The sequence below is a fragment of the Mauremys mutica genome, unplaced genomic scaffold (genome assembly GCF_020497125.1).
Source record: "Mauremys mutica isolate MM-2020 ecotype Southern unplaced genomic scaffold, ASM2049712v1 Super-Scaffold_100419, whole genome shotgun sequence".
NCBI classification, from domain to species: domain Eukaryota; kingdom Metazoa; phylum Chordata; order Testudines; family Geoemydidae; genus Mauremys; species Mauremys mutica.
This window is the reverse complement of record NW_025423338.1, coordinates 7,091-15,776: the sequence shown is the minus strand read 5'-3', so window position 1 is coordinate 15,776 and position 8,686 is coordinate 7,091. Positions and strand designations below refer to the sequence as shown.

General features: G+C 46.8%; 4 non-coding genes across 4 annotated transcripts; all 4 read left to right on the top strand.

Annotated features, from left to right (window-relative positions):
* The first annotated feature begins 679 nt into the window (after positions 1 to 679).
* Positions 680 to 752, top strand: TRNAK-CUU. Its single transcript has one exon. It is a non-coding gene; the product is annotated as a tRNA-Lys (tRNA).
* Positions 753 to 1,402: 650 nt separating this feature from the next.
* Positions 1,403 to 1,474, top strand: TRNAE-UUC. Its single transcript has one exon. It is a non-coding gene; the product is annotated as a tRNA-Glu (tRNA).
* Positions 1,475 to 2,514: 1,040 nt separating this feature from the next.
* Positions 2,515 to 2,630, top strand: LOC123361239. The gene has a single exon (XR_006576131.1). It is a non-coding gene; the product is annotated as a U5 spliceosomal RNA (small nuclear RNA).
* A 1,138-nt stretch (positions 2,631 to 3,768) lies between these two features.
* On the top strand, positions 3,769 to 3,964 carry LOC123361237. Its single transcript, XR_006576129.1, has one exon. It is a non-coding gene; the product is annotated as a U2 spliceosomal RNA (small nuclear RNA).
* Positions 3,965 to 8,686: the final 4,722 nt, after the last annotated feature.

The following is an 8,686-nucleotide window of genomic DNA, read 5'->3' as shown; positions in this document are numbered from 1 at the left end:
ATCACAAGACCAACACAAAGAAAACTCCCGAGGGACGGGGCTCTGAGCATTGCCAGGTTGTGAGTTCCATGCCCTCAGGAAGCAGCCAAAATGCTCGAACCGCCACCCGCTTCTCTTGGACCGCTGGCAACATGGTGTTTGCACAGGAGCCGCAAGCCCGTCTTTCCTGTCTTTGTCTATCCCGGCCCCTTCCCCCCAAATGCTTTCATCGGACGCTGCAGGGACCTAAGGACCTGCAGGTTCCCGCACCCACCTCCTAAAGCAAACAGTCCTTCCCTTCTCTGACATTCCTGGAGCCGCACATCCTTGGAGGAGTTTTACCCCAGGGGGTTCTGATTCCCTGCGAAAAGATGTGTCTGGCGGCCGGCGGGGAACTGTCTTCTCTGCCCCCTCTTTGGGCGCTGAGAAGCTTTTTCTGAGCAACAGCACCTCCTCCTGGTGGGAGAATCCTAAATTCCACCCTCCCACCCAGGTTTCTCTGAGCAGCTGCTAGATGAACCCCACTTCTCTGGTCTAGACACCAGCATCTAACTAGCCTTGGAACGGGCCCTGTTTGCTAGCTGGAGAGCGAAGGAACCAGGAAAGAAGGCAAATGTCAGGAAACGAATCTCAGCACGCAAAGAAACTTCCTTCGCTCTTCTTTTGCACTGTCTGTGCCTTTGTGAGCCCTTGATGCCTAGCCCGACTAGCTCAGTCGGTAGAGCATGAGACTCTTAATCTCAGGGTCGTGGGTTCGAGCCCCACGTTGGGCGTTTGATCTTGCACTCTTCGACATCACTCTCTCCCTTTGAGTCTCAGAGCATAACGGAATCCACTCTTTGTCCTCTCAACCAGCTGAGGCGGTCTCGGACCTTTAGTACATCATGAAGACAAGACACATTGACAATTCCATGGTCCTAAGAGAGTTGAGTCTCTTCTAGCCCAGGCAAGAGAGGGAAAAAATAACCTTTCAGAAGCTGATTGCCCCCCACCCCCTGAGCAGCCATCTAGAGCTTCTCTACTTATTTCTATATCTTCGCCAGCGCTCAGTAGTTGAGATAACTGCTTCTTTCTCAAATCCTCCACCAGCCCTCTTCATTGGGATGGAGATTGCTTAAGGCTGACGATTCCACCACATCTTATTCATCCCTCGTACATTTCTGTAAGCCCATGGAGAGTAAAACAAGATAGCAATAAAACTGTTTTTTTTTTTAAAAAGACGTGGCCTCAATGTATAACAATACTGGAAATTGTTTTAATATGTTTTCTGTGTCTTTTTCATATCAGTGCTAAAAATAGGAAGGGAACCGTAAGGAAACGAAGAACTCAGAGCTTGTGTTAACCTCCTTTGAAGACGAACGAATGGCCTCAGTTGGACAGAAAGTAGGCCTAGAAAGTTATGCCCAACCCCCCAAATGTCATCTCCCTGGTGGTCTAGTGGTTAGGATTTGGCGCTTTCACCGCCACGGCCCGGGTTCGATTCCCGGTCAGGGAGTTACCCTCTTCAACAAAAGTCTACCTTGCCTTCCTCACTTTGGAGTTCAAGCAGAAGAATGCAACTTCCTGGCCTCCTTCAGAATGCTTGGAAACTCTTTGGAGGCCATGGGGAAAGCAAAGCTTCCACCTACTACAATATGGCTATCTGCCCCTTAAAGCCCAGCCTCTGCACCCTTTTACACAAATACACTTACTTGTGCAAACAATTTAGTTCTTCCTTCTTACCGAGCCTAACCTAAATTAGAACAACATTGCACTTTGACCCAAGATCTTTTTCTTTTCTTTTCACTTTTCTTGGTGAAACCAAACCAAACCAAACAATCATTTTGGGTCCACCAAAATATTTCACTAAATATAATATTCATCCAAAAACCTTTCACCCAGCGCTATATACAAGTCTTTGGAAGTAACACCCCGGAGAAAGATCATTAAGCTTTTCCATTCCTAAGATCTATCCGCTGAAGGCTTCTGAGCATGGGCTATGGGCCTTTCACCTCTAGGCCAGTGGTTACCCTCTTGCTCAGGTGGCTACTGATGAAAGGCAACGTGGTTTAGTGGCAGATCCATTTCAGCCTCCCTCTTCCAATGTCTACAGGAGGGTGTTTGTTTCGCATTGCATCTAAGAATCAAATCAATTCTCTTGAAACCTCAACCTGGAATCAAGGTGATTGTAGGTCAAGGAAGGAAGGTTTTGTTCATCCTGTTCTAGTAAATGCTCAAAGTTGCGATGCTTCTTGGAGCTTCCAGACACATTGGCCAGAATTTTCAGAAGGTCTCACACCCACCGCTAGGGCCAGATTTGCAGAAGAACTAGGCTCCCAGTTAGGCACTAAAATCTTTAGCCAGATTGTCAAAAAGGCTCAACCTATTTTTCCAAAAGATGAGTTATTTTGGAAAAAAGCTTGTAAAGATTGTGGGTGCTGGTTACTTGTCTATGTGGCCCACACTGCTGGAGTTGGAGGTTCACCATTGTTTTCTCAGAATGCGGTGTCCGTAGTCTGCCTCAGTTCTGGTGTCCATCTTTTATTCTCCTAATAAATACTCTGCTTTCTCTTCAGTTCGTATAAATCTTTCGCCTTTTACTAAAGATTTCCATGGAGAGGAATATTTATGAGTTTGTACCCAATTTTTTAAGGCTTTGCTTTGGCAAGGCTGTTGCCTGCTGTGAGAAAAACAGAAGAGTGCTCCCTGAACTGGTGTCACTGGCTGAAGCTTTTCTATAGTATGAAAAAAGCTCAGAGCTCTGAAAATGATTTTTGGGGTTTTTTTTTCTTTAAGGTTCTTGTGCCAGTGAGATGGCTTCCTAGCTAGCCAGGGACTGTTTTGTGATGTGTATTCCGCTGGCTCTTTAGTTTTGTATGTTTTAGCAGGAACGGTGGAGGAGAGTATCACGGTGGAAGAGCAGCAAAGAAATGTGTTGTTGTTTGTGTTAACGTTTGGTTTGTCCTAAGAGTGTCTGGTTTGGAGTCATTGGTAACTCTTCGGTTAGTTATTCGTAACAGCTTATTATTGGGCCCCTGAGTTCAAAGGCTGCTCTTGCAGATTTTAGTTTGTCATTGTTGGAAGGTCAGTTCAAGAGCTGCTTTCTTAGTCTAGTCCGTGAGGGTTCTTCCGCCGCCCTCCTTAATATACCTTCCAGAAGGTGATTGCATGGTTTCCCTCGTCTTCCCACAGAAGAGAAATTGTCCATCCCTTTCCTGTTGGGAAAACACCAGTGTTTTAACTTAGGAAACGGTAAACATTTTGCCCAGATGAGGGCTGGTTCATAGGAGCAGAAGAAGAGGAAGGTTGTGGCCCTTTGAGTCAGATTCCTAGCGTTTCAGGCCAGAAGGAACCAGCCGATCACCTCAGAGCGACTAAGGGGCACCAGTGCCCCAAATGGCGAGGAATTGCTTTGATGCAATTGACTGTCTGTTTGAGCTAGTTGTGTGGGAAGGAGCAGAAAAGAGCCTCGGGGCTGCGGAATAGCGCCTGCATAGGCTTTCTTTGCCCTGTTTTGCTGTAAGAGTTAACAGTGAGAGATTGGTAGTCCAGGTCAGTGGGTGGCTTTATGGAAATTAGGAGTATAGAGGGGAAACCAGGGAGAGGAAGGCGTCTGCAAGACTTGTCTGTCTTTGAACAGAATTGTGTGTTAAGGGTTCTTGCTTTGAAGTCTTCCACTGGAGTCATTTTGGGGAAGTGATTCTCAGGTAGAGTTCCCGAGTGGTGGTGTTTGTTGCAGTTCTGGGAGCTCGTCCTGGTGAGGTCGAAATGGGTGGGCGCAGGGGTGTGTGTGCATAGCAGAGCGTGAGTATTGCTTCTTGGCTCCTTGGAGCTCAGATCAAAGTGTCGTTTCTGTTCTTATCAGTTTAATCTCTGATACGTCCTTGATGTGAGGACTGTATATTAACTTGATTTTTGAAGCAGGGGGGGTTAGAACAGAAGCTTGCTTTGTCTGCCCTATGCATTGACCTGGTATTGCAGTGCTTCCAGGAACGGTGTATCTCCTTTAGAGGAGAACCTTCTGGTTAGAAAAGCAGAAAAGAGTTGAACTGTGATACTTTCTTTAAAGCAAATGTTTTTTGAAGTAGCAGAAAAATCTGGGTGTTTTTCTTTCTTTACAGTTTCTTGGAAGTGTTTTGTGAGTCTATAGATATGAGAGGTTCTTCTTTGTCTTGCTAGAGAGTTATTTAAGAAGCTGGACTCCTTCTTTCTGCTGTGAGTCTTTTCAACAGTATGAGGGACAAATGCTTTCCAGATTCTGGGTCTGTTGGGGAGATGGGATTTTTTTGTTTGTTTTTTTTGTATTTTTGGGGGGTGGGGTGGGGTGGGGTGGGGCGGTTGGTAATATTTGAGGTCACGTGTATATCCACAACTGCATGAGTTACATAGACTTCTCCCCACCCGGCCTACGTTCTATGTATCTTGGTTCGTAAGATCAAGACAAGGCACTAGGAGTCGTGCTGCACCCGGCACACAGGGGCCCCAATCCTGATTTTTCCCCCCCCCAAGCCTACTGTAATCTAAATGCTACATAATAACCCTTAGCTTCTCATTGTTGCCATCCTCGCTATTGGAAAATCCCCCAAATCATGACAGTGGCTTACAAATCAGGAGAATTCTTTTTTTAAAAAATGTAATGTGGGTTCTCTTTCTTTCCCTTCTGGTTTTCTGAACCAGGCAAGCTATAAACTTACCTTTCTAGTGTGGCCAGAGTCCCAGAGAGCAGCAGCCCCCGGCGCCTGGGGCTGGCAGGCAGCGGGGCTCCTCACTTTAATTTCACCCACCAAGTATCAAGTGTGAACTCCTCAGGCACTAGAACAGCCTTAACATGGAGTCACAGACAGACCCCTTGGGCACCCTGACTCTATCTTGCCACCCAGGGGTAGTAGAAGCTGCTGTAACACGCAAGCTCTGTATGTCCTTTAGGGCTAACCCTAGCCAAACAGCCGGGATCCCTTGCTGCTGCTTAGAAGGTGTGCCGTCTCCCTGAAATCCAAGCAGCATCGTGGGGAGGGGGGAACAACAGTTTCTTCCTGACAGGGATTTTTATTCCATTCCCCCAGAGCTCAAGCTGATGGGGGCAAGTGTTTGTGCAGGGCTCTGCCTCCTCGTAGGTGTGTGAGGAGGAGCAATCAACCAAGTCTTTTGTCCACAGATGATCCACAGTGGCTTGTCTGATGTCTCAGTCAGGGCCTTCTCTTGTTGGAAAGGAGATGATGCCTCTTCTGGTAAACTACCATTTCACATATGGTAATACTTCTCTCCTGACTGGTGGCGTGGCGGCGGCAAGGGGTTTACAGCTTTAGTGCCAATGCTTATATATCACCTTACAACATGGGCTACGGCTATTATAGGTGAGAATAATGCATGCAGCAACTCACGAGCTTGTCATAAACTCTAAACACGTTTTTATAAAGCTAATGCCTGTTTTAACAACACTAACAAACAGGTGAGCAAGACTAGTTTCCAGCCATGCGTTTGTCACTTTTCAGTAAGGCCTAGGGACCCTGGCATGAGCTGGCACCTGGTCTGCCAGTGTCAGAAGAGGATCTGCCCTCTCTTATCCCAGGTGTCTGTACTGGGAGCAGTACTGTTCAACTTATTCATAAATGATCTGGGGAAAGGGCTAAACAGTGAGGTGGCAAAATTTGCAGATGATACAAATTGCTCAAGAGAGTTAAGTCCTAGGCAGACTGCCAAGAGCCACAAAGAGATCTCACAAAACTGGGTGATGGGACAACCGAATGGCAGATGAACGTCGGTGCTCATAAGTGCAAAGTAATGCACATTGGCAAACATAATCCCAACTATCCCTATAAAACGATGGGGTCTAAATTAGCTGTTACCACTCGAGAAAGAGATCTGGAAGTCGTTGTGGATAGTTCTCTGAAAACATCCACTCAATGTGCAGCGGAGCATTGGGAATCATTAAGAAAGGGACAGGTAATAAGACAGAAACTATCATATTGCCTCAATATCAATCCATGGTACGCCCACATCTTGAATACTGCATGCTGATGCGGTCGCCCCAATCTCAAAAAAGGTATAAGGGAATGGGAAAGATTCAGAAACGGACAACAAAGATGATGAGGGGATATGGACCAGTTTCCATCTAAGAAGAGATTCATAAGATTGGGACTTTTCATCTTGGAAAAGAGACATAAGAACATAAGAACATAAAGCCTGGTCTACACTACGCGTTTAAACCGGTTTTAGGAGCGTAAAACCGATTTAACGCCACAACCGTCCACACTAGGAGGCACCTTATATCGATTTTAATGGCTCTTTAAACCGGTTTCTGTACTCCTCCCTAACGAGAGGAGTAACGCTAGTATCGGTATTACCATATCGGATTAGGGTTAGTGTGGCCGCTGATCGACGGTATTGGCCTCCGGGCGGTATTCCACAGTGCACCAGTGACCGCTCTGGACAGCATTCTGAACTCGGATGCAGTGGCCAGGTAGACAGGAAAAGCCCCGCGAACTTTTGAATATTTCCTGTTTACCCAGCGTGGAGCTCTGATCAGCACGGGTGGTGATGCAGTTAATCAGTGATCGCTGTAAGGGCAGGCAAATCTGTTCTATCAGTGCTCCGTTACAGAAGACGACATTCAAAATCATTTTTTAAATATCTCCAGACACATGCCATAGCAGGGACTCAGCGCACTGCTGCGTGACAAGCGTAACGGAAAGCCAAAGAATCAAATGGACGCTCATGGACTGGAGGACTCAAGCTATCCCACAGTTCCTGCAGTCTCTGAAAAGCATTTGCATTCTTGGCTGAGCTCCAAATGCTTCTAGGGTCAAAAACAGTGTCCGCGGTGGGTCAGGGCATAGCTCGGCAATTTACTCACCCCCCCACCCATCCCCAGAAGTGAAAGGGAAAACAATCCTCTCTTGACTCTTTTACATGTCACCCTATCTTTACTGAATGCTGCAGATAGACGCGATGGTGCAGCACTGAACACCAACATCCTTGCTCCCCCCACGCTATGGCTGACTGATGGTACAATATGATTGGTATCCGTCCTCGTCATCAGCCTATTGGCACATGGGGCAGTGCAAAAGGACTGGTAACCATGATGACCAGCATTTGTTAGGTTGATCAAGGGCGCCTGGTCCTAATTTTTCCTGGTAGATGGTGCAATATGGCTGATAACCATCGTCATCATAGAAACAGGGGGCTGAGCTCCATCAGCCCCCACCCTTCATGTGTAAAGAAAAGATTCAAGTGCTCCTCAACTAGCAGAGGGATGCTGGGCTCTTCTCCTACACACTCCTTACTGTCCTGTCTGGACTATCATAGCAGCTGGAGGCTGCCTTCCACTCATATCTCACTAACAAATCACTGTGTCTTATTCCTGCATTCTTTATTACTTCATCACACAAGTGGGGGGACAATGCTACGGTAGCCCAGGAAGGCTGAGGGAAGAACGGAATCAACAGGTGGGGTTGTTGCAGGAGCACCCCCTGTGAATAGAATACAGCTCATAATTTCTGCAGGATCTGACACAGAGCAGCTGTGCTCTTTGGTTCTATGATACAGTGGTTCTCTAGTACACTTGCCCATATTCTAGGCAGGACTGATTCTATTTTTAGATACCAAAAAGGAGGGATTGACTCAGGGAGTCATTCCCAATTTTGGCTTTTGCGCCCTTGGCTAAGAGCAGTCAGGGGCACTTATGACAGCAGCAAATGGAACAGTGCAAAAGGACTGGTAGCCACGATCATCTTATTACCAATTTATGGTATGGTAGATGGTACAATATGGCTGATAACCATCTCTGCTATCATGCAAAAGCAAAAGCATGCTGCTGTGTAGCGCTGCTGAATCGCCTCTGTGAGCGGCATCTAGTACACATACGGTGACAGTCACAAAAGGCTAAACAGGCTCCATGATTGCCATGCTATGGCATCTTCCAGGGCAATCCAGGGAAAAAAGGCATGAAATGCTTGTCTGCCGTTGCTTTCCCAGCGGAAGGAGTGACTGACGACATTTACCCAGAACCACCCGCGACAATGATTTTTGCCGCATCAGGCACTGGGATCTCAACCCGGAAATTCAAAGGGGCGGGGGAGGCTGCGGGAACTATGGGATAGCTACGGAGTAGCTACCCACAGTGCAATGCTCCAGAAATCGACGTTAGCCTCGGACCGTGGACGCACACCACCGATTTAATGTGTTTAGTGTGGCCGCGCACACTCGATTTTATAAAATCTGTTTTACAAAACCAGTTTATGCAAATTTGGAATAGTCCCGTAGTGTAGACGTACCCTAAGAAAGGCCGTACCGGGTCAGACCAAAGGTCCATCTAGCCCAGTATCTGTCTGCCGACAGTGGCCAATGCCAGGTGCCCCTGAGGGAGTGAACCTAACAGACAATGATCAAGTGATCTCTCTCCTGCCATCCATCTCCATCCTCTGACGAACAGAGGCTAGGGACACCATTCTTACCCATCCTGGCTAATAGCCGTTTATGGACTTAGCCACCATGAATTTATCCAGTCCCCTTTTAAACATTGTTATAGTCCTAGCCTTCACAACCTCCTCAGGTAAGGAGTTCCACAAGTTGACTATGCGCTGCGTGAAGAAGAACTTCCTTTTATTTGTTTTAAACCTGCTGCCTATTAATTTCATTTGGTGACCCCTAGTTCTTGTATTATGGGAATAAGTAAATAACTTTTCCTTATCCACTTTCTCAACATCACTCATGATTTTATATACCTCTA